Source organism: Sciurus vulgaris (assembly GCF_902686455.1).
Source record: "Sciurus vulgaris genome assembly, chromosome: 4".
In the NCBI taxonomy this organism is placed as follows: domain Eukaryota; kingdom Metazoa; phylum Chordata; class Mammalia; order Rodentia; family Sciuridae; genus Sciurus; species Sciurus vulgaris.
The window spans coordinates 1,211,726-1,223,677 of record NC_136464.1 but is presented as its reverse complement, the minus strand read 5'-3'; the positions used below and the strand labels follow the sequence as shown (position 1 = coordinate 1,223,677).

General features: G+C 53.2%; 1 long non-coding RNA gene across 1 annotated transcript; it reads left to right on the top strand.

Annotated features, from left to right (window-relative positions):
- Positions 1-355: 355 nt before the first annotated feature.
- LOC306660620 lies at positions 356-10,575 on the top strand. Its single transcript, XR_013763692.1, has 3 exons — positions 356-887; positions 8,473-8,844; positions 8,942-10,575. It is a non-coding gene; the product is annotated as an uncharacterized lncRNA (long non-coding RNA).
- The last annotated feature ends 1,377 nt before the right edge of the window (positions 10,576-11,952 follow it).

Sequence of the window (11,952 nt, the reverse complement as noted above, 5' to 3'; positions counted from 1 at the left end):
CTTAGCAGCAGGGCGACACTGTGGAGCCAGTAGGCCAGGGTCGCAGTGGGGACCAGGCAGAGGGGGAGGGTGGTGGCCCCCAGGACAGGTGGCCCGGTGGGAGGAGGTGGCCCCCAGGGTGTCCAGCGATGCTGGGGAGCCGGAGCCTGCGCCCTGAGGCTCTGGCGTGCGGCTCTGGGAGGTGAAGGTCAGGCACATTCCTTGCTGACGCTGGAATTCTGACATCAGATTTTCCATGCTCCAGTTTGGGGAGGAGCCCGTTGGGAGCCAGGAGGGCGGTGGTGGATGGGGGCAGGGAGAACACCATGCTGTCCCTGGCTCGCAGGCCATGCTCCCAAGGCCCCAGGTCCAGTGGCCGGCCTGGCACCCCAGCCCCCTGCATGGAGTGGCCATGCCGGACCCCTCCCCCGCCCCCCCCTGGCAGCCACATCTCTCATCAGAGCAGGCCTTGCTGAGTCACACCAAGGCTGGGCGAGGGGACTCTAAAAATAGCGGTGGCTGGCTGGGCCGGCACTGGAGTCATTATTAGGCTAGGACAGAGCCCTCCTCCGGGATGGCCTCCCCTTTGCAAGAGCACAGGAGTGAAGAGCCTGGCCAGGGCTGTGGGCTGCAGGTGCCCTAGCCTGGTCACTGGAGCCCGGTCCCCTGCTGACCTCTACCCAGATGCCCCATGGCACCTTGGGGGGTGGGGTGGCTTCTGGCTCTTCCTCTGAGGCCCTTCCAGGAGGGGGAGGCCCTGCCCTGCCCTGCCCTGCCCCGGGGGTCATCACAGGCAGGCCTTTTCCTGGACTTGCGGAAGCTCTCTTGGACTGCTGCTTCCTTCAGGAGGCCCTGTGTAAAGAGAAAATGTGACCCTTGTTCACAAACGACCGAGAATTTCAAGGCAAGTGTGAGGCCTGGGCAGGGCTCTGGGTCCCTGTGCCACTGCCAGGGAGCCTGCCCGCACCTGCTCCCGCGTCCTGCGGCTGCTGGGGCTGGGGATGTGGTGGAGCATTTGCCGCAGGAACCAGGTCCTGGGCTGTGCTGCTGTGTCTGCGTCACCAGCCTGACCAGGACTTTTTCTTGTGCCCTCTGTCTGGACAACCTGCCCCTATGGAAGGTGCGTTTGAGAGCCGTGTGGTCACCTACTTGAGCCATACTGGGTAACGGACATTTATGTTGGGCCTGCAGTTTTTGGTCTTTTGGGATTGGTGGTGCTTTTGACTCATGGTCAGTGGCACTGGTTACAGTTACCCGAGGTCTAACCCAGCTGCAACCTCCCACCACTCTTTAGCCCCTTCTAGGACTGGCCTTTACTTTCCTGTAAATCAGAAGTTTGAAGTTGGTTGATTTGCTTCCCAGAGACACTGCCCAGGTCCTGCGAGGCCTCAGTAAGGTTGAAGATGGGGCTCGGAAGAGGTCCACACCTCCTGATATCAGGGCATGTGGCTAGCTCCCTGGTGGGGAAGGCCCTGGTCTCTCTGGACAGCAAACTCGCCTCTGGTCTCTCTGTCTCTGTCAGACCTAGCCTCCTGGCTTGTCCACTGGGGAAGGACCTGAGGACGTGTCAATGCCCCATCCTTCAAGTTCATGAGTAAAGCTCCGATCCAGAAACTCTGCCTCCAGTATGGGGGGCCTCATGTCTGCTTCCCCAGGAGGACCCAGGTCAGGCTGGATGACCCAGCCCTTGATGTCTTCAGACGCCCCTGACAGTCTTAGAAGTGGACTTTGGCACAGCCCTAGCAGGACAGGGTCCTCTCTACTGTCAAGCTATGTCCACACAGGCATGCAAGGAGACCACAGAGCACAGGTCTGGCTCTTGGGTCAGAGCTGAGCAGAGCATTCTGGGGAGGGTTTGTCTGAATGCTTCCATGAAGCTCTCCCAGCCCCAGGTCCCCAGGCCCAGTTCCTCAGGAAGCCTCAAGGCAAACAGGGACTCCTGCCCAGCACAGGAGCTGTCCCCAGAACTTTTCTGGGTGGGGCGGCACCCTACCAGATACCAACAAGGACTTGCCCAGCATGGCCACCGGGAGACTGTCACGGCTAGTAAACATCATTCAGAGGAGCTCAGACTCTGTGGGTGCAGGACAGGGCAGTCTGTGACCACCCCCTCCAAGCACGGTTCCATGGTCATGTGGCCAAGGCAGTGAGGGTCCCACAGCTGGGGTTGGGGTACCTACGTGTCTAGGCAGTGCTTTCCTCCACTGGCCCCTGCCCCCACTGTGTGGGTCTGTCCTTTACTGGGTTTGCAGAGGACAGAGCTAGGCCCATGTCACAAGACTTATCGGCTGAGTCTTCAGGGAACCTTCCAGACACCCTTCCCAAATGCTTTCACATCTGAGAAGAGAGCCACCAAGACTCCACCCTCTGAAGAGCGGCTTGCGGGTTCCAAGGGCAAGAAGAGATCTTTACTCTCTGCCTTGGGGACACTGATAGAGGCTTCGAGTTGCCGGAGCCGAGCACAAACTTGGTGAAGCCATTGTTGAGCCTTCCTGCTAAACGGCCACCCCCAAGGAAGGACCCCCTGTGGGGACAGCTCTGAAGGAGTGGCCCTGCTCTGCACATCATGTGCGGCAGGGCCAGCCCAACACCAGGGCCAGCCCCCAACACCAGGACACAGAGATACCACAGAGATACCATGCAGCCCATTTGAGCCGCCAGGGAGCAGCTTCTTCCAGGGCCCAGGGCTGTCTGCACTGGCATGCCGCCAACTCCTGCCATAGGGCAGTCACCACAGATGGACATCCCAATGTCCCTCGACAACAGGGACGCTCAGACTCCTCCTGTCATGATCACTAAAAACGTTGAAGCCACCTAGCAGCAACCACTGTGGCTGGTCCCTAGCTGTGAGAAGCTGCTCTCTTCTCAGCCCCAGCAGCAGTGGGGCCCTGGCCACACCAGACAGGGCCTTTGCCGCTGCCTCCACTGGATGCAGGACAGCAACTTGGCTCTGATGTTAGCCAGGATCGTCGTGGAAAATGCTGGGCCTTTGCCCCATGCCGGGTAGAGCTGGTGGAGGCCTGGACACCCGCTCCGTCCAAGCAGCTGATCTGGCTGCGGGGCCCACTGGCAAGCTCTCTGCCCCTCATCCCAGGAAATGGAAATGTTCCTGAAGCTTTTCAGTTTACAGCTGCTTTTACTTTATAAGTCTGTGCTTAAAATAGCTCCAAGTGGGGCCCCTGGTTTACCTTTTTAGAGGTTAAAAGCAGCTGGCTTTGCACTGCAGGGAGCCTGCGGGAAAGGCGGTGAGGAAGAAAAGCTTCCCCGAAGGCATTCTTTTTATATAACATTGATGGTGATGCTAGTATTTTGAAAGTTAGGTAAATACTTGTTGGGTCCTGGGACGCACTTTCTTCTCGTGGATTAGAAATGAGGAAAATGCAGCTGGAAGACTCCAGAGTCTCCCAGCACAGCTCTGCCCCAGAGGCTGGACTTGAGCCAGAGACTGTACTCCATAGACACCCCTGGAGGACCCTGGGGACAGGCACCACCTGGGGGTCTTAGACCCAGGCTTCCGTCCAGTAGCATCTCAGGGTGAAATGGCTATGGTGCATCATCTCACTGAAGGGAAACAGAAGCTGGAGGCAAGTGCCCCACCCAAGCTCCTGCCACCAGAGAAGGCAAGGGCTGAGGCAAAGCCGGGAGGCCCTGCCCTCCCCCTGCGCGTCCCTGTGGAAACGCAGGAAGTACCACCTGGCCTCCGGCCTCCCTGGAAGAACCTCCAGGCCCTGGAAGAATCACCTGAAACTGAATGAAATCCAGGGCCTCATTCAGTCCACACTCTGGCCAGCAGGGCACCTCAAGAGGGCCTGGACAGGCCCAGTCAGATGCCCACATGCCACCAAGCACTCAGGGCTGGGAATCTCTGCAGAAGGGCTGAGAGTTTGCAGAATCAGAAGGTCTGCCCTCTGTGGAGCTCATGGACCATGCTCCTGTCCTGGTCTTTGGGGGTCCTCTCTGCAGCCCCCTGGGCCCCGGGGCTCTGGACCAAGGCCTCCTTTGACAGTGGAGGCTCAGAAGGGAGACCTGGTACGTGCAGCCAATCACGCCATCTACGGGCTATAATGTTGCCACAGGTGTTGGCTGTGACGGTGGCTCACGAGGTCCCAGAGTTCATCCTCCTCTTCCTCATCCTTGCTCTGAGGGCCCAACGGTTCCCACAGCTGGAGGAGGAGGCGGTGCTCCTTCCATCCCAGGCAGCTCCTCTGCTTCCCTCCCTCCCCTGCCACTCCTCAGCCCTGAGACTGACCACACCGAGGACCTTCCAGGTCTCCGTCAGAGCCACATCTCCCAGAGCTCGTCTGCCTAGCCACTGAGCCGGCTGCTGCCAGCCCCTCCGTTCTGCCCTCTGCCCTCCCCCTGCTCTGCCCCAGGGGTCGCAACCCTGCAGCCTCCGGGCAGCAGTCAGTCTGGGCCAGGGCTGGGGCAGCCACAGGGGCAGTTTGCTTCCTCCAGCAGGTGTGGAACACTGGTGGCCACAGCAGGGCAGGGTTACAACTTCTGGCAGTGTGATCTGGTCACCTGTGTAGCCGAGGGCCTGATCGGGGTGCCCAGAGGACCAGGACAGAGTGTGGACCATGAGCTCCAGGGACAGGGCAGACTGTGCAAATCCAATTACAGTGACAACGGTTTGACACCACTGGCCAGAAGGACCCAGGTCCCTGGAGAAGGACTCTGTCCTTGGACAGGATACTCATGAGCTGGTGTCCAGGCTGGAGGTGGGGCTGCCGGAAGTCGAGTCCTGTGTGACGTACTGCAGCCCCCAGCACAAACCCCAAACCTCACACTGTCCTGACTCCCTGTCCACGCCAGGCTCCGTTTCCGTCCTGGCAGAAGGGTCTATGGAGAAATGAATATCCGGAGCCGGTTCTTAGAGCTAGCCTTCTGCTGTCTCATGCAGAGCTTTTGGGAATCTGTGCTGAGAGAAGGTCCAGCAAGCAGCAGGAGAAGCCCCCATCCCTGGGACGTTTCTGACCCAGGTGACCCCTAGGGGCAAGGAAGACTCTCCTCAGCCACAGCACCCCCTCACCATCGTCCCTGTGCTTGAGAGCAGCTGGCAGAGCCCAGACAAACCAGGGCCAGCCTCAACCTGCAGGTGTGAGGCCACGTGCCTCCCCAGTCCTAGCTCACAGTCAGCAGCCCAAAGGACCTCTGTGGGGGAGGGCGACCCTGCCACAGGATGCTGCCCTCCTCCCTCTGTTCTGCCTGTCCCACTCTGTCCCCTCTGCTGTGGCCCAGAGGCTAAGCCCAGGCTCCTGGCCCTGCTGGCTTCCAGCCGGGTCCAGCCTTGGGGAGTGGGGTGGGGTGCATGGGGATGGGGCAAAGTAGCCAGGTGCTTCTTCCCAGTCCTCCCTGTGGGGACTGTCCTGACTGCAGCCCCTCAGAAAGGGGGCCCTCCTCCACCCTGCTGTCCTGGGGCTCTTGCCCGTCACCTCCCTCCCCTCCCCTCCCCTGGGGCCAACAACGCCCACACCTGGGTGCAGTCCCTTCAGCAAAGGGTCCTCTCCTGCCTCCCTCCACGCTCCCTGTGCTGGCATGCCTGTGGCTCATCCAAGGCAGATTTTCTACTTTGACTCAAATTCTATTCTTATTAAGGTTTTATTTCTGTTCTTATGAATATTTTATGTCATAATTAATGTCGTCCTTTGTTTCTGGTCCCTCATTTGGCAACCACTGCCCCCACAGCCCTACCTTCTGTACCTGACTGTGGTCACAAAGGAAGTTTCGAAGTCAGATCATCACTCAGAGGACTGGGCAATGTCGGTCCCAGACTCCCAATTCACTAGGGACAGCAGAGCAGAGGAGAGGGTGCCTGAGTCTGGCTGGGCTCGAGGAACGCCAAGGAGAGTGGGGAGCTGGCGTGCTGAGAGGGACACATAGGACTCCTCCCTGCCACCGGGCAGCCAGAGGTGGGGCAGCGTCCCCCCACACCCCTGGGCAGCAGACGGGGGCTTCACCATTGCTCCCTCTCCCCAGAGAAGACTCTTCAGGAGACCAGTCAGGAAAGGGTGGTGGGTGTGACAGACCCTGTGGGCACACTCAGCCGAGTTCACGGGAGGCACACAGTGGCAAGGGCAGACTCGACGAGAGGCCACGTCACCTCTCCCGGAGCCAGCAGACCTGAGTCCTCGGTGCGTCCCTGAGGACCTCTACTCTCTGTCCCTCAAGGATGCAAGCCCAGAAGTCTCTTTGGAGAACTGGGAACAGGCCCTGGAACCATTTCCTGTGCTCGGTGGTTCAGATGAAGAACTGGTCCTGAAAGTCCTGCTGGAGAAACATCACGGTTTAGTTGGAGCAGAACGTGGACTTTCTCCAAACCATGTGTGTACAGAAGTGAAGCCAGCGGCACTTTCCTCAGGCCCTGCATCTGAGCTCTGGGAGGCTCCGTCCACCCACACCACCCGGCCATGCCCCCACCTCTCTGCCAGTCTGGTGTCTGTCTCTGGTGGAAACTGCCAGGCGTGGCTACTCTGTGTTGTCCTTACCAAGGTGCTGCTGGCCTTCAGTGTTCAAATGGAGAGGGTGTGGGAGCCCTGGACCTCACCCACAGGCCGAGGAGGGGAGGAGGGGAAGAGGAGAGCCTTTGCCTCTGTGGGAATTCCAGAACCTCTACCCTGGACCTCCAAGGGAATCCCCAGAATGAGGGGCAAGAGTCTAGTCACAGGGTCAGTGCGTGGTTTTCATTTCCCCTGAAGCCAGGGACTCAGGTCCAGTTCACCCTGGACTTTACCTGGGAAAGGCTCTGAGTTCCAATGCTGCTTCTGATCAACAGACTGTTCTATTAACCGACCCTAGACCCACTCCAAGGATGAAAGGCGAGTGTCCAGCAGCTGGGCAGTAACTCTGCCAACAGCAACTCTGCTGCTAAGTGCTGGGCACCTGGCTCCTGCTGGCCAAAGCCAGCTGTGGCTGCATGGGGGTGAAGTAGGAAGTGGACGACACCCTGCAGGTCAGGTGCTGGAGGCAGGGGGCCACTGCTGCCACTCTCAGCAGGGCTGGTACCACCTGTTTTTTTTTTTTTTTTTTTTTTTTTATTAGAGATTAAACCCAGGGGCACTCTACCACTGAACTACATCCCCAGCCCTTTTTTATTTTATTTTTTAATTTGAGACAGTCTTGCTAAATTGCTGGGTCTGGCCTCACATGTACCAGCCTCAGCATGATGAGTTGCTGGGATTACAGCTGTGTGCCACTCACTTAGCAGCTTCTTGTTTTTAAAGAATTTCTTGGAATGGCTTATTACTCAAGGTACCTCACTTTAAAAATTATGACATCATGTGTTGCAAAGCAAGTATTTTACTTGACTCATATTTAAAAAAAATAAACACTTTAATTAAATTTGTGGTTTGGAAAAAACATCCATCATGTATTTTCCATTCTCAGGCATATCCTAATTTAGCTTTAAATGGCACTATGGTCTTCTTTTCACCTGCTAATATGATGGTCTGCCTGAAAAATCCAAAGGATCATAAAGAGAAAACCAGAAGTGAGAGCTTTCAAATGTTAACTGTAAGTTCAGATTAGCACTTCTATATATAACCAGAGCCAGTTTGAATATGTGGCAGAAGACAACACATGACCAGTGAAACAGATTGAAACCCAGGAATAAATTACAGATGTATGACAAAAAAGAACGTGGCGCCCCATTCATTTGTACAATTTTTATGTATCAGTTACAAATAAAAATAAAATAAACTGGGCATGGTGCACACCTGTAATCCCAGCTACTCAGGAGGTTGAAGCAGGAGGGTCGCAAGTTCAAGTCACCTCGGCAACTCGGTGAGACCTCTCAAAATAAAAACAAAAAATACAAAGGACTGGGGATGTAGCTCAGTGGAAAACACCCCTAGGTTCCATCTTCAGAATCAATGAATCAAAAAATGAAATAAAATAAAACTGTGGTTACCAAAATTGCACTGAAGGATATATAAGAAAATTTACATTAGTAGAAGGTTCTTTTTATATTAATGTGCTTCAATTTTATAATCAAAAGGGATAATCAAAACTTCTACCAAAGAAAGAAATGCATTGTATAATGGAATACTCCTAATATCACCAACTGTATTTTTCTATTCAGTTGAGAAGCCAGGAAAACCATAAGCACAAAGAAAAGAAAAGAAAACTTTGATTTTTTTTTCTTTTTAAGCTTGAATTATTCTTAGATTTGAATAAATGGCAACTTGCAGCAGCTGGGTGAGTCAGAGAGGTGACCTGTCCTGCTTTGTTGCAATTATTCTAAGATGATCGCGCTTTCAGGTGTGATCCTGTCTCAATAACGCACACTTGCTTAAGTGCCTAGAAATTCATAAACACAGGAGTTGAAATGGAAGGAGCTTTGAAAACATCAGCCTTTGTGAGTCCTGGAGACCACGTTGAGACAGCAGTCAGCTACAGTGGGTGGGGCAGAAACTGTTACTAACTGCTCTCCACACGTGAGAGCTGCTTCAGAGGTCATCCTGACCCACGCATCTTGTCTTTTCTAACTCAGGAAAGCTAGCCCTGTCCGCTGTGACTTCGTCTTCCATGCACGGTGGCCACGCCTGTCATCCCAGTGACTCCAGAGACTTATGCAGGAGAATCGCAAGTTAAAGGCCAGCCTGGGAAACTTAGCAAGATCCTGTTTCAAATAAGACCAGCACCCCTCTCTGCTGGCCTCTCTTCTCAGCTCTAACTTAGTGCTTTGGGTATGGTCCACCTGAATCTGGATGGGTTGGACATCTTGTAAGCTGAGGGGCCTGCTTGCCGAGCGCAAGCCTTCCCCAAAGCCTGACTCTCAGTTCTCTGGTTAGTCACCTGGGCAGGCACAGCTGTGTCAGACTGAAGCCCATGGCGCCCACCCCCTTGTCTGGTCTGCGTTAGCTTATGGTGAGTTCCCTGATTTCTGGCAGGGAGGGTAGGAGCTGCTCGGGGGTGTGCTCAGCCACCCCTCCCCTCTGAACGTCTTCCCCTCCCTCCTTTCCAGGTGATTTCACCTTTCTCCTTCCACAGCCTGCAGGCATCAACTTCATTACCTGCTTTCTTGGACACCCCATTGTGTTGCTCTCCACAAACACAGAAAATGGCCCTCCGAGTCAAAGCCAAGTCCAAACTCGGGCTGTGCTCCTGCACCCCTTCACAACATCCGTGGCTGCTGACCAGCCTCGCCCAGATGGCCCCACCCCACCCTTTCCACATTCTCCTGAAGGACAGGGAAGTAACGCGACTGGCCGTCGGTTGCTGACCAGGACTCCTGGAGCAAGACCACTTGGTTTAAAAAACAGGTCATTGAAAAATTAATTTTCATCCACAGAAATGTGTGATGTATATACCTGGTGAGGTTTATTTTGGAACGGACTATACCCAGTGTAACAATGTGATTGAATAACATCTCACGAAAAACACTTGGACTGAGCAGGTTGTTCATTCACAGGCTTACTGCTCAGGTACCTTCAAGGGCAGAGTCTGGCATGAGCCAGGGACAACAGTGAAACTCCCACAGGTAAAAACGAACAAACTCGAGGTCACCCTCTGGTGCATCACTCAGAGGAACAAGAGACAACACTCGCCCAGAGACTAAAGGTTTAGATGTTGGTTCAGTTTTTTTCCCATTTAATATAATGTGAGGATATTTTTTAATCTTCTGCAGATTTGAACAATGGACAATGCAGAGAAATCTTTACAAAGATGATTTATTAAATACAAAGTTGCAAAACAGAGGTCACAGCTGAGCCGAGAATCCTTGAAAATTGATTGGGACACTAGCCCTGCTGATGATTGGAGTAGGAGGTGGGACATCTTTGAAACTCGGTCATCAGGGGAAAAGTGTTAGTGTTCTTACTTCGCCTTCAAGAAAAGCAGCTTTCTTTGGCAACTTTCAAGTGCATCATCAACCTGGAGACCATCATCTTGGTATGGTGTTCCTGAGTTGTTTTAGTCATCTTTGGGACTCTGAGTGGTCGGGAGCCCATTTGTCCTTGTGCACAGGGTTAACCCCTCCTTGGGAGTGAGGCCCTTTGCAGGGGCCTGTTTGAGGCCCGCCTGCTGCAGAGTTGGGTTGGGACAAGCTCTTCAGTTCGACTCACCCTGGGCCAACATTTTCTGCCTATGTAATTTTATATAAATAATTTGACCCTGTCCATGATATTTCTGCCAAAAAGGAGAGGGATTAACTGCTTCCCCAAGAAGAGCAGTTACCTGCATTCACTCAGTCTGGCTGAAAGGGAATCCAGAATTGTTATTTACTTTCCTTCAAAGTCAAGAGGAGGGACAAGACTTCCTGCCTCCTGGGCTGTAGGGAAAGGTCTGGATTTCATGTGCTGAGTGAGGGCCGAGGGCCTCCGGTGTGCCTGGGTGGGGTCACCCTGCCTGCCAGGAACCATTGTCAGCACATTGGTTTACTGAGCTGATTAAGGACAAACCCGAAGGAGGGCTCGGCCACAGCCCTCTGGGAACAGAAGAGTGACCCTGAGTGAACGTCCACCCTGGATGAGGCTGACCACACCCACACTCTCACGGTGGGTCACAGGATTGTGAAGTGGCATAGACGCTGGTGACCTTAGGGCGCAAACGCCCTGCTCCGGTGTCACTCCCACTGAAGACTGGCTGAGCAGGGCGGAGACAGCTCCCAGAGACAACTCCGCCTCCCCTGGGTGTGCTGGCCGCAAGGTCGGGAGGTGGGTGGCTGTGTGGCGGCACTGCCCTGGCCTGCACACCCAGGTGCCTCTGTTTCTGCAGGTTTTGGGTGAAAGGCAGGGGCAAGCTCAGCAGCCCTTGCTACTATTTCCGAAAGTGTCAGTCCTGGAGTGCTTTTCCTAAAGAAGAAAAGGGCGGACTGGGTGCACTGTCTCTGAAGCATTGCTGCACTTAAGGCTCCACAGTCCTGTCTGAAGCCCTCCTACCTGATGGAATTTAGAATTCAGATTCTGTCCCAGGGACAAAAGCTTACACATCCCACAAATGACACTCTAAGCAGCAGCAGGGCACCCTTACTGCGGTGGCCGGTGCCTCGCCACCAAGCAGGCACACACCACTGCTCTTCCTTATTTCCAGTTATGCCAACAGATGAATTTAAAAACAACTTTCCGTGTTTAGAGGATTTTGGTTTGTTTGTTATTTCCACAATCTCAGAGTGCTGGGGATTCAAACCCAGGCCTCCCACACGAGAGGCAGGCACTCTACGAGATGGGCTCTTCGGTCTGCATGCTTCTGTTTCTTTTTCCTATTTTGTTGTCCAAACAGGGGCCTTTAGGGCCGGTTGAGCACAGAAGTGAGGGTGTGTCCTTGCCTGGTTCCAGCCTTCGGGGCAAGCACACCACCTCACCAATACAGCGTCAGCCCCTGTCTGCGGAGACCATCTTACCAGACCTAGGAAGGTTCCTCATTTTTTTTCATTTGTGGTGAGTTTTTAATCATAAAGGAATGTTAAATTTTATCAAGTTCCTTTTTTTTTGTCTGTTGACCTGATCATATAATTTCCTTTTGATTTATTAATAGGAACTACATTAATTCATAACTGTGATTTCTATTACTAGATTAAGAAAATTAACATTAATATATTAATTGCATTAATTCCATTAATATGAGTTGCAGTTTTCAATATAATCTTGGGTCAACGTCACTTGGGAATGAGGTATTATTCCTTCTGCATATTGATTAGAGTTACAATTAGTTTGCTAAGAAATTCTGTTTCTGTCTTTATGAGTGATATTGGTTCATAAATTTCTTTTTTGATATTGTCTTTAGCTATTTTGATATTAGGGAAATCTAGCCTCATAGACTGAGTTGGGGAATGGTCCCTCTTTTTCAATTTTCTGGAAGAGTTTGTATAGAATTTTTTATTTATTAAGTGTTTGACAGAATTTAGCACTTGAGCCATTTGGGCCTGGAGCTACATGTGAAAGGAGATTGTATTTTTTTATTTTTAAATATTTTTCTTTTCTCTCTCTCTCTCTCTCTTTTTTTTTTTTTTTGTACTGGGGAGTTAATCCAGGGACA